Source organism: Propithecus coquereli, unplaced genomic scaffold, assembly GCF_000956105.1.
Source record: "Propithecus coquereli isolate 6110/MARCELLA unplaced genomic scaffold, Pcoq_1.0 Scaffold346, whole genome shotgun sequence".
Taxonomy (NCBI): Eukaryota; Metazoa; Chordata; class Mammalia; order Primates; family Indriidae; genus Propithecus; species Propithecus coquereli.
Genome location: NW_012149130.1, coordinates 69,034 through 85,480, shown reverse-complemented (window position 1 = coordinate 85,480; position 16,447 = coordinate 69,034). Strand labels below are relative to the sequence as shown.

General features: G+C 43.6%; 1 protein-coding gene across 1 annotated transcript in view; it reads right to left on the bottom strand.

Moving 5' to 3' along the window:
• CRACR2A (calcium release activated channel regulator 2A) overlaps positions 1–11,913 on the bottom strand; it is an 87,210-nt gene extending 75,297 nt beyond the window's left edge. Inside the window, exon 1 of the mRNA XM_012651039.1 lies at positions 11,832–11,913. The gene's annotated coding sequence lies outside the window, so the exon portion shown is untranslated. The remainder of the gene's footprint in view (positions 1–11,831) is intronic.
• Between the last annotated feature and the right edge of the window lie 4,534 nt (positions 11,914–16,447).

The following is a 16,447-nucleotide window of genomic DNA, read 5'->3' as shown; positions in this document are numbered from 1 at the left end:
CCAAAGTACAATCATTCCAGCAGCTTAGTAACTGCTGCAGTGAGAAAGATCAAACCTAAATCCCTCCTAAGGGTTCTAAGCTAATTTCCCCCTTACTCTGGGCTCAGTGGAGACAGAACAGCTGGTACGTCCTTCCACACCACACCACTTGCAAACTTGAAAGCAGCCACTAAGTCACCCTGATTCCCCTTGAATCCCTCCTGCAGCAAACAGTCAGGAAACAAAAGGCCCCAAAAGCATCTCCAGGATCCATTCAAATCTCTTTCATTACCCAGGCTTCAGTGGGAGGTCCGCTCCGCACGCGGCAGCACCCCAAAGTCCCGATTGCGAGCTCTGGGCTGGCAGTGTCTAATGAAGGCAAAGAGATAGGCGGGTCTTGTCAAACTGCAGAGGGCGGCGTGGGGGTTGCCAAGCAAAGGGTTTCAAAGGCAGCTCTAATACAAATGGATTTGGGATGCTCATCATGGAATGGCACAGAGCTGGTCCCCGGGAAGGTGCAAGTTAAGGAAGAATCAAGGCCTCTGACGGGAGGTGCATTAGTTTCCTAGGCTGCTGTAACAAAGGGCCACAACCTGGGGGGCTTAAAACACCAGCAATTTATCCTCTCCCATTCTGGAGACTATAAGTCCAAAATCATGGTGTCAGCAGGGCCATGCTCTCTCCGAGACTCTAGGTAGAATCCTCCCTGCTCATTTCTGGCTTCTGGTGGTGGCCATCAATCCTTGGCATTCCCCGGCTTGCAGCTGCATCATTCCAGTCTCTGCCTCTTTTGTCGCATGGTCCTCTCCCTTGTGCATCTCTCTTCCCATTGTCTCCCTCTTATAAGAACACCTGTCGTATTGGATTAAAGGCTCTCCCTAATGACCTCATCTTAACCTGCACTATATCCCCATTTTGAAAGAAGGTCATGTTCTGAGGTACCAGAAACTAGGACTTCAATGTAATCTTTTTTGGGAACACAATTCGACCCATAACAGGTGGTGTCACAGTAGACCCTGTGACAAACATGTGAATGAAAGTGGTTTGTTTGGAAGGGACAGGAAACACAGTTCAGGGAGTGAGAAGTGAAACAGAAGGGAAGACAACCAACAGCAGGTGCCATACCCAGCCAGCTCCCAGATAACCGGCTGTGGGCTCCTGGAGCTCCGTACCTCTGGGGAACTCTGCACCTCAGTGGAGAAAACATGCCTCAGTCACCCAACCCAAGAAGCGAGAGCTGGAGTGCTTACATCCCAGACCCATCGGTCACTGGGTAAGGGCTGCTCCCGAGGGCTGTTAACCCACAGCACTCCAGCTTGCCATGTGCTCTGTGGCCCTGGAGAAATCCCTAGGCGGAGACACAGATGTTGGCGGCTGGAAGTTGCCAGAGGACACTGAAGTGGTCAGGCCCCAGGGATGTGGGCAGGGCGCTGGCGGCATCTGCTACAGGGGACATGGGAGACAGAGAGGCTCTGGACCATCCACATGGCAGACCAGACAGGCCCTGACCCTGCTTTTGTGCTCGGGAGAGAACAGGGAGGCCAGGTGGGGAAAGGCAGAGAAAGGAAGCTCAGGGAACACCACCCTGCTTGAGCTGCATGGGAGCAGAATAGTAAGAGCCACATCGTCCTGGATTCACTGATGGTCTCTTTATTGGGTGAACTGTCTCAATTGTTATATTTGGTGCATGTAGACACAGACACAGACACACACAGACTGTCACACGTTTACCAGTGGCCTTGGTCTACTAATCCCTTCCTAGCTGTGTGACATTGAGTGAGTCATGTAACCTCTTTGGGCCTCAGTTTCCCCATCTGTAAAATGCAGATGACAGTACCTATCTCATATGAGGACTAAGCAACGCAAACATGGAAGGCACTTAGAAACTATGCCTGGCACACAGTAAGCACTTGGTAGATGTTAACTCTTAAGATTCTCTCCAAGCCATTTTCATAATTATCCTTTTTAGTTCAAAATTCTGATAGTGAGATGATTCCTTGGGAGGTGATAAAATAAAGACAAAAACTACTAAAGGCACTAATTACACTTTGCAGTTTTTAAAGAATTTTCAGGTTGACTACTTCATTTCTATAGTGATCCTATGAGGCTGTCAGGACTGGCCATCGTTTTCCTTTTCACGAATGAGAATCTCAGTCTCCAGGAGGTTACGTGATCTGTCCAGCACCATGGAGCAGGCAGGGGCTAAGACTCAAACTTACCACCAAAGAGAGTAAAGAGAAAAGATCAAGTGCATAACAGGGCTGCACTTGTTTTCTGGGACCCAACAAAGGGAAGTTTTCTAGTTCCTTCTCCCCATTTGGGTCCTGTCACTACTGTAGCTGCCTTCAGGGCCCAGTTCCAAGCCCGCCTCCTTTCAGAAGTCTTCCCTGACCACCCAGTCTGGCCTGCTTTGGGCCTCGGCACTTCTGAGTAGTTAGTGACTCTTTCACTTTAGGCGTTAGAACACACTGCTTTGTCTGGTTGGTTAGATTTTCAAGTGCACGATGTATGTCTTATCTTTTCCTCGAAGGCAGAAAGGCCCCATCACAATAAATCTTAGCAGATTTAAAACTGATATTTGATCATTTAAATGAACAAATGTCCCAGTGATTCACAGCCTGGTACCTTGCATGCAACTGGCGCTCAATAAATGTTTGCTGACTTCTTAACTGACGATCGAAGGTGAGGACTGACAGTGGCCAATATCTGTAGTATAATAAAAAATATCTATTTGATCTTTGTACCTGGTTCCTGGCACAGAGCTCCTAAAACCCTCGGAATTTCCTGAGTGATTGGTGTATCTTTTGTTACTCATAAAGAGTCCTTTTCAACTATACCTGAGTCTATGCTAATGAGGTGACTCAGGGTGGGGACTCTGCATGGCTTCAGGATGGGGGGGGGGGCTGGTTGCCGGAGGCACAAACCACATGGTTAGAAGGGTAGAAGTTAGCCTCACCCTCTGACCTCTGGGGAGAGCAGAGAGGCTGGAGCTTGAGTCCAATCACCAGTGGCCAATGATTCAAATCCCCAAAGGAAGGCCTTCCTGACTGGTGAACACTGAGCAGTGCGGTGTGCCTGAAGAGGACACAGAAGCTCCGTGCCACATCCCCACCTTCCCTTGCCTTATGCATCTTCCGTTTGGCTATTTCCAAATTGAATCCTTTATAATAAACCCGTAATAGCAAGTAAAGCACTTTTCTGAGTTCTGTGAGTCATTCTAGAAGGGATGTGTAAACTGAAAATAAAATCCTAAGCTGCCCACCAACTAAATGGATCCCTTCTTGGTCAAGGGGACCCCAGAGAAACCTTTAAACTGAGCTCCTAGTCATGGAGGGAAGGGAGGTTGAACACTCCTTGTTATATCTCTCCCATCTGGAGTTTAGACTAATTGCAAACAGGACCTAAGGTCATGTAAGGCAAAGGCTAAGTCACACCTGCAGGCCATCAATTCGCTTAACAGATTGAATACTCAGAATCAGTATATGGTGGCTTGCTCTATAATTAACAGATTTCCTTATCTTAAAACAGTCCTTTCTACTGATTCCAAGCCTTTAGGCAAAGCTTTATTTCTTTAACCAATTATAAAACAAAAATCTCTGAAACCAACTATAACCTATAGCCCTGCCCACTTTCCAGATGTCCCACCTTTTTAGGCTAAACCAATGTATATCTTCCATGTATTGACTTATGATTTTACCTGCAATTTCTTTCTTCCTAAAATGTATAAAACCAAACTGTAACCCAGCCACTTTAGGCATATTTTCTTAAGATATGTTCCCTGGGTCTAGGTCACTCATATTCAGCTCAAAATAAATCTCTTTAAATTATTTTTCAGAGTTTGTTTTTTCTCCCCATTAACATATGGAATATGAGGAGGGGATTGTGGAAACCCCTAAATTTATAGCTAGTTGGTCAGAAGTATGGGTAGAAACTTAGCACTTGTGATCAGTATCTGATGTGGGTGCAGTCTTGTGGGACTGAGCCTTTAATCTGTGGGGCCTGCATTAACTCCAAATAGTGTCCAAGTTGCACTGAATGATAGGATGCATATTTGGTGTCAGAAGTGGTGTCAGGGTTAAGGTGATATCACATTGTGGTTGTAATTTGCTTATCTCTGATGATTAGTGATGTTGAGCATTTTTTCATGTGTTTGTTGGCCACTTGTCTACCTTCTTTTGAAAAACTTCTGTTCATGTCCTTTGCCCACTTTTTAAATGGGGCTGTTTGTTTTCTTCTTGCTGATTTGTTTGTGTTCTTTGTAGATTCTGGATATTAGCCCTTTACGGGATATATAGTTTGTGAATAAGTTTCCCATTCTGTAGGTTGTCTATTTGCTTTGTTGACTATTTCTTTAGCTGTGCAGAAGTTTTTAATTTAATCATGTCCCATTTACTAATTTTCATTGTTGCTGTAATTGCCTTTGGGGTCTTAATCGAAAATTCTTTGCCTAGGCCGACATCTAGAAGAGTTTTTCCTACATTTTATTCCAGAATTCTTATGATTTCATGCCTTACATTTAAGTCTTTTATCCATCTTGAATTAATTTTTGTGAGTGGTGAGAGAGGGGGGTCCTATTCATTCTTTTGCATGTGGATATTCAATTTTCTCAGCACCATTTACTGAATAGGGCTTCTTTTCCCCAGAGTATGTTGTTGTCTGCTTTGTCAAAGATCAGTTGGCTATATACAGATGGTTTTATATCTGGGTTCTCTGTTCTGTTCCATTGGTCTATGTCTCTAATTTTGTACCAGTGCCATGCTGTTTTGGTTACTATGGCCTTGTAGTATAGTTTGAAGTCTGATAATATGATGCCTCCAGATTTGTTCTTTTTGCTTAAGATTGCTTTGGCTATTCAGGTTCTTTTCTGGTTCCAAATGAAGCATACAATTATTTTTTCTAGATCTGTGAAATATGACATTGGTATTTTGATGGGGATTACATTGAATCTGCAAATCACTTTGGGCAGTATGGACATTTTAAATGTTGATTCTACCAATCCATGAGCATGATATGTTTTTCCACTTGTTTGTGTCACCTACAATTTCTTTCCTCAGTGTTTGGTAGTTCTCCTTGTATTAAATAGAGATCTTTCCCTTCCTTGATTAAGTGTATTCCTAGGTATTTTATTTTCTTTGTAGCTATTGTGAATGGTATTGAGTCTTTAATTTGACTCTCAGCTTAACTTTTATTGGTGTATAGAAATGCTCCTGATTTCTGTACAATGATTTTGTAACCTGAGACTTTGCTGAATTTATTTATCAATTCCAGGAGTCTTTGAGGTTTTCTAGATACAAGATCATATCATCAGCAAAATTAAAACCGCAGTGAGATATCGCCTTACCCCTGTTAAAATGACATTTATTAAAAAGTCCAAAAACAATAGATGCTTGCGTAGATGCAGAGAGAAAGGAATACTTATACACTGTTGGTGGGATTGCAAACTAGTATAATCCCTATGGAAAACAGTATGGAGATTTCTCAAAGAACTAAAAGTAGATCTATCATTGGATCCTGCAATCCCACTACTGGGTATCTACCCAAAGGAAAAGAAGTCATTTTATCAAAAAGACACCTGTACTTGAATGTACTGTTTATTGCAGCACAATTCACAATTGCAAAGATGTGAATCAACCTAGGTGCCCATCAGTTCATGAGTGGATTAACAAAATGTGGTATATGTAGACCATGGAGTACTACTCGGCCATAACAAAGGATGAATTAATGCTTTTTGCAGCAATTTGTATTGAACTGGATACCATTATCCTAAGTGAAGTAGCTCAAGAATGGAAAAACAAACACATGTACTCTCTAATAAATTGGAACTAACCAAGGGACACACGTGCACAGAGGGAAGTAAAAGTCATTGGAAATCGAGCAGCGGGGAGTGGGGAGGAGGGGAGGTGCAAAAACCTGCCTAGAAGTGGCATCAGAAAAAAAGACACTGCAATATTTAACAACCAATGGGGTGGGTGAGGTGGGCAGATCTGTAGCATCTGCCTACTTCTGTAGTGCCAACATTCTCACCGTGGCCAATTTCAACCTGACAACAATCAATTGGCTCTCACCAACAAAGAAATTGAGAGACCAACATGAGAGAGGAATCTCTGTATTCCCAGAACTGTTTGCAGAGGCAATAGTAGTTACACCTTTTTAGACTGTATCCCCTCAACCCTAAACTTATAAACATTCTAAGAGGGGTGTTAGAATATCTATATATAAGGTGATATCTCATTGTGGTTTTAATTTTGGTGACGATATGATCTTGTATCTAGAAAACTCCAAAGACTCCACCAAGAGACTCCTGGAATTGACGAATAGATTCAGCAAAGACTCAGGTTACAAAATCAATGTACACAATCAGTAGCATTCCTATTCACCAATAACAGTCAAGCTGAGAGTCAAAAATTATAGGGCAGAATCCATTATAAATCCATGTTAGCACTTGGGGGAGAAGTGCTTTAACCAAACCCCAGCGTTTCATAGGTGGATTACCTGTTCTTCGAGCCTATGCCTCCCCTATACTCCCCATGGCCTAGGCAGACCTCGAGTGGGACTGGGAGACGAGGCAGATATAAGGATCCCGTCTGTGAGGAACAAAGATGCTGAGCTGTATCTCACAGGGCTCCTGCACTACCCATTGCTCAGGATGAAAGTATTTAGCACAGGAACCAAACCAGGCCACAAATGTTACTTTTCCCTGTTCCGTATGAGATTGTTGTTTGCTTCTTTGACACATAGTGATAGGGTTGGACAAACAGCACCCCTTCTCTGATAGGCTTCTTACTGTGGCGTATAATAACACAAATTCCACGGCCAGAGTGCTGGAACTACTAGCTGTGTGACTACAGACAGGTTTCCCAAGCTCTCTGAACTTTACTTTCCTCATCTGTAAGATGAAGGGCTAGAGTGGTACCTTAAGAGTGTTAGCTAATATTTATTATTATTGAAATCAAATTGGCTTCTTCCACCCCAGATTATATTCTAATTAAAAAACCAATAAACAAAAGAGCAAAACATGCGCACAGAATGACATGAAAAGATACAATCAAGAGGTCCACAAATCTGCCATTGACTCCCCCACCTGGATGGGACATCGTGGTGTGATCTCACCTACCGCGGCCACACAGGAGAGCACCATATAAAGGGGCAGGTGTGTGGAATTGCCTTTGATTGCCTTTGAGAAGGGCAATCTTTCCACTCTGCAGCCTGCTGTAGCTTCTGCAATGCTCCATCCAGCATCCTTCCTCCTCAAATTAGGTCCCATTTCCTTGTTCTAGCCTCCAGGGAGAGAGGGAACAGCTGTCTCCTACCTCTATAAAATAACTCTTCCAGGTCTGGACAACTATTATTAAATATCCCCCTTCACACTTCTCTTGCTCTATTACGAGATACATTAAAGGCCTTAATAATGGTTTGAGGTCTCCATGAGATGGTTGCTGTTCACTCTAATTCCTCTAATAATTAGTGGTTGTAAACCACTTTGAAGATAAAAGGCATTTTATAAGAACTAAGTCCTGTTATGATTAGCTTTTCAATATTTCCTTGCTGAAGCTGATGAGAACATCAAAGCCAAACATAGCCACAGCATGATATCTGGTGGCTAATTAGACGTATTTCAAAGCAGCTGGTATATATTAAAGAAACTGCTGCAAAATTTATCAACATTAAAAAAGTGTCTGATTTTTTTCTCAACATGAACAAGCTCTTTTCAAAGGCTGTCAGCGCTGATTCCTGCAAGACAAGCACCTGGAGAGGGCCAAGTGCTATAATAATATATACTCTGGGCCTGGAAAAAGAAGACATACTAATGACACCTGGTTTTGCACAATGTTTTATCATTGTCTGCATGATTCTATACACCACATCTTATTTTGTTTTGTTTTTCCAATCATGCTGTGATATAAGCAAGTCAAGTCACACTATCCTCGCATTATAGATGAGGAAATTGCATAAAATCGTTCATGGGTTTTAGCAGCAGATACACCAGTGTGGTATACCTGGACACAGGGCTGCAAACCTGTTACCAAGTTGACATTATCGATGCTCCACCCAGATACCCTCGGATATTTGTGCACCTGCCCCCAGCTTCTGTGTGCTTTTGCTTCTAACTCCCTGTACCTGCCACTTTTAGAAGGTGGACCATTGGGCTATTGGAGCCACTTTGTCCACATGGTCAGAGCCAGAAGTGCCTGGAAGTTTCTCCCACTCCTCTAAATAGCCCTTAGCCAGTGACTGACTGGTGTGGGATTATGAAAGCCCAGTATTCCTGCCTCCAGGGGGGACAAACTCTGTTGTGATTTACACTTTAGAACACTTTTGTGGGACCAGAGGCTGGAACTTTGCTGAGACCTCACTCTGGCTTCTTCCCCTCTCCTGTCCTGCTTCCCCATCCCTTACCAGGTGCTCCTGGGAGTACTTACTTCCTAATCCATCACCTATGTATGAATCTTCCTCTCAGGGTTGGCTTCTGGGGACCCAATCTAAGACAACTCTTCTGACTCAGCGCTAATGAAAACGCTGTGTATTTTCTATAGAATACATTCTCCCAGGTTCCCTTAGTTCCAAGTCTTCCCTTTCAAGTCTCCAGCCCTAAATATCTATCTTTTCTGTGTTTGTTCCATGCCCCCGCCTTTAGCTCTGTATTCTCAAAGCCCCTCTTTTTCCTTGGATCATGATGTTCCAACTGCTTCTGGAAAAAGTGGTCATTGCACTCTCCTTGACCACGTGAAAGGCACTAAACCAGGCAGCTGCGGTGGCTGATACAGAGATGTATTTACAACCAACATTTCTCAGTGAACTTATGATCTATCAGGGGGACAAGGTACAAATAGTGGAGGTAGAGGATGGGATAAGAGCCACGTGTGTGTACACGATAAAAACCATAGGAGCAAACAACTCTCAGAGTGGACCCCAGAATGAAGCCACTCTCCCCTAACTCTTCATGCCACATGATTCTGATTCATTTACTTAATTTTTGAAGCAGAAGCTACTCTCAAATGTTTAAGAGCCTGAAGGTCAGCTATGGCAGAGATAATCCAAATGAGCAGATAATCCAATAAAGAGGAGTTTTTATTTAAATCTGGTTTGCATTTTAATTTTTTTAATATTAATAGTAGCACATCAGAAAGCTGTTTCAGAAAAGTTAAGCAATTTTCATAGGAAAACAGCTGATTAATGAGAGTGCATGGATTCAATCTTAAATCTGCCTGACTCTTTAAACCTCAGCTTCTTTACTTGTAAAATTGGGCTAATGATTCTTACTTTGCAGAATTGTTGTAAGGATTACCAAAAATAATGTGCACAGCATATCAAAAAATACCTGGTACAATAAGCCCTACATGGTAGGTGATTGTTATTATTATTCCCAGATGGAGTATTATTGAGCCAAATAGTATTTTATATGCACATTTTAAGGGCTCTTAAGACATATTACCAAACTGATTTCCAGAAAACTGTTAAACGAAGCCATGACAACACTGCCAAGGAGAGCTATCTAAAATGAGGACCTGCTCACGTCCTCCCACTGCTTTCAGGATAAATCCCAAATGCAGGACCTCTGCCATCTCTTCGGAGTTATCTCTCATCTCCCCTACCACATTTCTTCCTTCCGAATTATCTCCTATTCTCTCAGCTCTTTTGTGCCTTGACATCTTTCAACATAATGCTCACTCCTCTGGCACGCCTTTTCCCTTTGGCTATGCTAAGTCTTACTAATAATGTCTTAGTCCATTTCGGCCGATATAAAAAAATACCATAGACAGGGTGGTCTATAAACAATATAAATTTAATTCTCGCAGTTCTGGACTAGAAGTCTGAGATCACGGTTGGGTTCTATGAGGGTCCCCTTCTCAGTTTGCAGACTGTGACTTTTCTCAGTGTTCTCACATGGTGCAAGACGGCTAGGGAGTTTACCAGGACCTCTTTTGTAAGGACAGTAATCCCATTCTGGGGGCTCTGCCCTCATAACCTAATTGCCTCTCAAAGTCCTCATTTCCTAATACCATCCACCTTGGGGTCTGGGTTTTTATATATGAATTTTACGGTGACACAATTATTCAGTCCATAGCATTCTACCCTTGGTCCCCCAAAATTCATGTCCTTCTCACATGTAAAATACATTCATTTCATCCTAACAGCCTCAAAAGTCTTTACTTTTTACACCTTCAACTCAAAAGTCTTAAGTCCAAAATCTCATCTAAATATCACTTAAATCAGATATGGGTGAGACTCAAGGTATTATTCATTCTGAGACAAATTGCTTGCCAGCTGTTGACCTATGAAATCAAAAAAGTTACGTGCTTCTAGAATACAATGGTGGGACAGGCACAAGACAGATGTTTCCGTTCCTGAAAGGATAGGCTAAGTGTGCCCCAAACCTTTAAGTTTTTCTTCCCTTTTACTAACAATTCCTTCTTTAAGTAATTTTCCTCTTCTCACATTTTACTGTAAGCAGTCAAGAGGGACCAGGCCACTTCTTCGACTTTGCTTAGGTATTTCCTCAACCAAATATCCAATTTTATCACTCACAAGCTCTACCTTCCACAAAACACTAGAAAGTGAAAATAATTCAGCCAAGTTCTTTGCCACTTTATGACAACGATGGCCCTTCCTCCAGTCTCTAATAACATGTTTCTCATTTCCATCCAAGACCTCATCAGAATGGCTTTTATCATCAATGTTCCCAGCGATGTTCTGCCCAGGATTACTTAGGTGTTTTCTGGGGAAACTGAGGCCTTCTCTACAGTTCTCCTCCTCTCCTTCTGAGCCCTCACCAGAAGCTCCTTTAAAGGTCAGTTCATGGTAATGTGGGCTTTTTCTAGCATGTACCTCAAAACTTCCCAGCCTCTACCCATTACCAAGTTCCAAAGCCACTTTCACCTTCTTGGGTATTAGTTACAATAGCACCCCACTCCTGGTACCAGCATCTGTAGTAATTGGGGTTCAACACACAAGGTGCTAAGCTGTTGTGGGGTAAGGAGCCACCCAAAGGGCTAGAGTCTAACATTTTCTCCCAAGTCACAGTCTTGTTCAAATCACCATAAGTTTGGATAGTATATGCTTATCATGAATTTTAGTAGATGGCAGAAAATGAGAGAAAAACAAGGAAAGCAATGAATCAGCCTGCAAAGGCAACCCCACTTGGTATCTTAGCAAGTTCCCAACCATTCCCCATCAAACCTCTAGCTGGCATTCCTTCTCCCTTCCCCTTCCTATCCCAGCTCCTCTGCCAAGAGGCCAGCAGGAACACAGTACCCTAGAAAGGGTCTGACCAGGCATCAAAAACTCATGTTCGAGTGCTAACTTCACCACACTGTGACCTTGGGAAGTTGGCCATTTTTCTGAAAAAGTGGGGTATCGGTTTCCTCCCTGCCTGTCCCATTGGAGCAGGTTCAGATGAGACAGTGGACGTTAAAGCGATGCATACCGCAAGGCAAACATACCTCCTCATTGCCATGGGAAAGGCTGGGAGCAGGGGAAGGAGGGCAGGAGAGAGCGGGCAGCTCCACAGTGGAGTTAGCACCATGAGTGTCAAGCAGCTGCAGAGCAGCTCCTCCCAGAGAGAGGCCAGCAAAGTCCCAGGCTCTTCTGTTCACGTATAAAAGGGCTGGGTAAAGCGACAAACTGCCTCTCCCAGAGGCCTCCCTTAAGGGAACTAGTCATCTAGTATTTAAGAAACAATCCTCAAGAAGGCTGGGAGAAATGGCCAGTCTGGTGAATTCCGTTGCCCGGATGTAAGGGCCCACTGCTGATCCTCATGGCCATGAGAAGTGGCCAGTCAGGGCCTGCAGCCAAGGGTCCTTGGGGACAGATAAAATGCTCACAGCTTATCTGCCTTTTGTTCCCTCCCTCACCTCGCAGGTCCTGCCTCCTCAGAGGACCTGTAACTCTCAACATCTAGAAAGGACTTTTGCCACTGGTGATTTGAATCCCACCCAGGAAACACATAGGCATGAATTACACCTTGTTTTCCACTGAGAGCCACAGTGGAAGAGGCTTTATGAAACATCCCTCCTCTTGGGTTGCAATGTTCCAGAAGAAAACAGGCCTAGTCTCATCCTCTTCCAGGTTTTAGAGAAGCGGAGGGCAAATGGAGAGATAGCCGTGGTAAGTCTGCTTAGCGATCCTGAGTCCGGGGACTGTGTCCAGCTGATGGGAGCAGACCTTTGTGCAGGAGAACGGGTAGCCTCAGGGCAAACTGGACACCCCTTCCCAGAAGCCCCAGCTCTCCACATGGTTCTTGAAATTCTTTGCATCTAATCCACAGATGTTGTCTGCGTGCGCCATGGAAGCTCACCTTGAAGACAGAGCTGCAGAACTGTGGCTGGAATCACGGCCCTCTTTATGGCAGAAATGCACCAAGACTCATAAGCAAGCCTAAGGCCTGTAGGAGAGCAAGCCAAAAGGCACTGGAGGGGACAGGCCTTGGGACAGGGAGAATATGGGCCTCCTTGCACAGGGCAGTTTGGGAGCGTGAAGACCGAACCCGGAGAGGAGCTCTGCAAAATGCTTTGGCCACGTTCTACGTAGCGTGGTCTGAGATCATGCTGGAGATGACCAGAGGTGGCGGTAGTGATTGCGATGGGGATGGGGATTATTTATTGTACTTTTTGCTGGGACCAAAGCTAAACTGTAGCTAGATCTGGCAGACCAGATATATATTACCAACAAATCCGGCCTCTGTGACTCTCATATGCACAATTCGTCGGAGGCAAATATTCATCAGGTGCTTCCTACCCTATATGAGGTAATACAGTGCTTGCGTGTTCACTCATTCGTTCATTTGATGAATAGTCACTCTGCACAGACACTCTTTCAGGTGTCAAAGGCCGCAGTAGGCAAATCCAGCAAGCTCTGTCCTCACAGAGCTTATATTCCGGTGGGGAGAGACAAACCATTACTATACAGACCAAGTAAGCACTTTCAGAGAGTGGAGAGTGCTGGGCAAGATAACCCCCTCTGTCCCCTGCCCCACTGGCATCGCTACGGGGATGCTGACAGCAGACAAAGTGGGGAGGCTCCACCCTCTGGCAGCGTCCCAGTGCAGTGGGCAAACGGGAGAGGGAAGCTGCCGTGCCCGGCCTCAGGCCACTGACGCCTCGCACTCATTTAGGAAAAAATGATTTAGGCTATAAATACCATATAACTAGTATTCTAGATGGTAATCTTAGGGAATGATTTTTATTTTCTTCTGAATTTTCTAATATTTTTGTTATTACAGTGTATTATTTTTGCAATAGGGAGAGAAGACTGGCCTAGCTAAATTAAATTAATAAGAAATATATTTGGATAAATAGACTGGGAGCAGATCTTAGGGTGATGAATAACATCCTACCATTCCACTTTACGGTTTACACACCAATCTCACAAAAACATCTCCTTCAAGGCTTACAAGACTTTCTCAAGGTTACACAGAAAAATAAACCTTAGTGCAGGAAAATGCCTGACCCTCAGGTCCCTGACTTCTCAGCCAGTGCGTTTTCCATTATCCCACAGTCCATCTGCAGCTGACCTCACTTCTCTTCACAGCTGAAGCACTCAGAAAGCTGCTGAGTCCCAGATCCTAACTCTCCTCTCCCCACCCTCGCCCTCCCCTCCAGTGACCAAGCTGATGTGTTGATAATGCATTTATTGAACTAGTCTGTACTAAGCCCCACCAGGCTCCAGGCACTGCACACGGGGGATACGGTGAAGAACAAAATAGGTCTCCCAGCTGGTGGGGAGAGGCTTTAACAAATAAGTGAATATGTGATATAAATCATGGTAACTGTAGTAAAAGAGAAGTAAAGGGTATTAAGCAAGTGACTAGCAAGAGAGGAAGATAAGTTGGATTGGGGCACTAGCCCCTTGCTCAGTGTCCAGCAGTTCATGGCCACTGAGTACCTCCATGGGAAGTTGGGCAGATTCTACGATGGAGGCTGGGATTACAGGAGACCACTTCTCAAAGGACATGTGTTCTGGATGGGAAGGCAGCTTGCAAAGCCAAATGAAAAGGTAATTAAGAATGCTGCAGACACTTACAATAATGAAAGAGCTCCCTTAAACCTGGTCTGGAACAGGGTAGGGTTTACCAACCAGAATGTCAGAGATATCCCAAGTCCACACATGATTATCATGAAGACAGGAGAGATCACAAAGGGTTGGAAATGGGAAAGAAAGGACACAGGCAGACAAAAAATTTATAGCTAACAGCGCAAGGGGACTTCAGAAAGTTCATAGAAAATGGAATTAAAAGATAAAAATAAAAAATATAAACTTTATTTCTCAATATAAGCTCAATCAAATTCAAGACATTTTTTGTAAACGATGATACCAACCATTTAATCCATCCCTGAAAACTGAGGGTCCTGTGGATTTAACCATATCAATGCAGTCTTTCTTGCATTATTAACTGAAGAAAGAATGGGGGCCCTTTAAAGATTTTGTAAGATTAGGAAATAAAAGGAAGTCAGAAGGAGCAAAATCAAGACTGTAAGGTAGATGTCTAATGATTTCCCATCAAAACTCTTGAAAAATTGCCCTTGTTTGATGAGAGAACTAAGCAGCAGCAGCATCATGGTGGGGAAGAACTCTTTAGTGAAGCTTTCTTGGGTGTCTTTCTGTTAAGGCTTTGGCTAACTTTTTTAAGCCACTCTCATAAGAAGGAGATGTTATCATGTTTGGCCCTCCAGAAAGTCAGCAAGCAAAATGCTTTGAGCATCCCCCCAAATTGCTGTCTTGATCTTCTCTCTTGACCAGTCTGCTTTTGCTGTGACTGGACCGCGTCCCCCCTCTCGGTAGCCATTGCTTTGGTTGTGCTTTGTTTTCAGGATTGTACTGTTAGCCACATTTCTTTGAATTGAAAGCAATTCTTTGAAGAAATGCTTCCAGATCTTGATCCCATTTCTTTAAAATTTCCATTGAAAGCTCTGGTCTTGTCTACAGGTGATCTGGTGCAACAGTTTTGGCATCCATTGGGTGGAAAGTTGCTCAACTTTAAATTTGCAGTCAGAATCGTGTAAGCTGAGCCAATTGAGATGTCTACGGTGTTGGCTATTGTTTGTGCCATTAATCATTGGTCCTCTTCAATTAGGGCACTGTTGCTCCATAAATTAATGTAACTATATTAGAGACAGAAATGGTTCCAGGAGTTTTGCAGGGCTCTGCCCTGAAAGAATATGTGAACATGTTAGTTTGCATATCAAAAGCTGCTCCGCCTCAGCAGGGCATCTCAAAAGGTCAGCAGCAGCTGCTTTCCAAGGTGATGCTGTGGTCTCAACCCCGTGGTTCTCACCTGTTTTGAAGGACAAAGCAAGGTCTACATGGAATCACGGGATGAGAGCTGATCAAAGAGTGTCCTCCCAGAGACAGATACCTGTGGCTAAAAACAATTAGCCCAAGGGACAGTTCCTGCTTGACTTCTGATGACCTGTCTCTGTCTGCAATAACTAGATAAAGAAATATGGAGCTACTATATCTGTTTAACCCTTTTGTTAAGTGATAGCTTTATCTTCGAACTTAGAAGTTTGCCCTTGAAAGATTTTGTAACCAGAGTTAGTTAAGGGATCTATAGAAGCCTTTTGAAATACTTTTAACCCAGGCCGGGTGCAGTGGCTCACGCCTGTAATCCTAGCACTCTGGGAGGCCGAGGTGAGTGGATCGCTCAAGGTCAGGAGTTCGAGACCAGCCTGAGCAAGAGTGAGACCCCGTCCCTACTAAAAAAATGGAAAGAAATGATCTGGACAACTAAAAAAATATATATATAAAAATTAGCCGGGCACGGTGGTGCTTGCCTGTCCCAGCTACTTGGGAGGCTGAGGCAGAAGGATCCCTTGAGCCCAGGAGTTTGAGGTTGCTGTGAGCTAGGCTGATGCCACAGCACTCTAGCCCAGGCAACAGAGCAAGACTCTGTCTCAAAAAAAAAAAACAAAAACGACTTTTAACCCAAAACGAACTACCTGTTATTATGTAAATCTGTTACCCCTGGCAACTGATCTCTGTACCTATAAATGCCCATGTGAAACTTTATTCTGGGTCTTACAATTAACGGGGATATCGTAAGGACCCCTGACTATCCCGCTTTTTGCTTTTTATCTTTATAAATCTATAAAACTATACCTTCGTCTCTGTGTATTCTTTTATTTCTATTATTCTCCATTTTCTATTATTTTCTTATCCTTTGCGATGACCCCACCTAAGGGACCCGATTCTTTGCTGGGAGTGTAGCTAACTCCCTGCAGGGCACAAACAAGATGAATTCTTTCCCCACAAACTGATGTGAATGATCTACTGCTGTGAGCTTCATCTTCAACATCATCTCATCCCTTTTCAGAATGAGTTATCTATTTGTAAACTACTAATTTCTTTGGGGCATTGCCCATAAAGCTTCTGTAAAGTTTTGTAAAGCATTAGTGATGTCTCTACTCTTCCACCCTCCACATAAGCTCCACCATAAACTTGATATTTGTTCTGTTTTAGCAGAATTCATGTT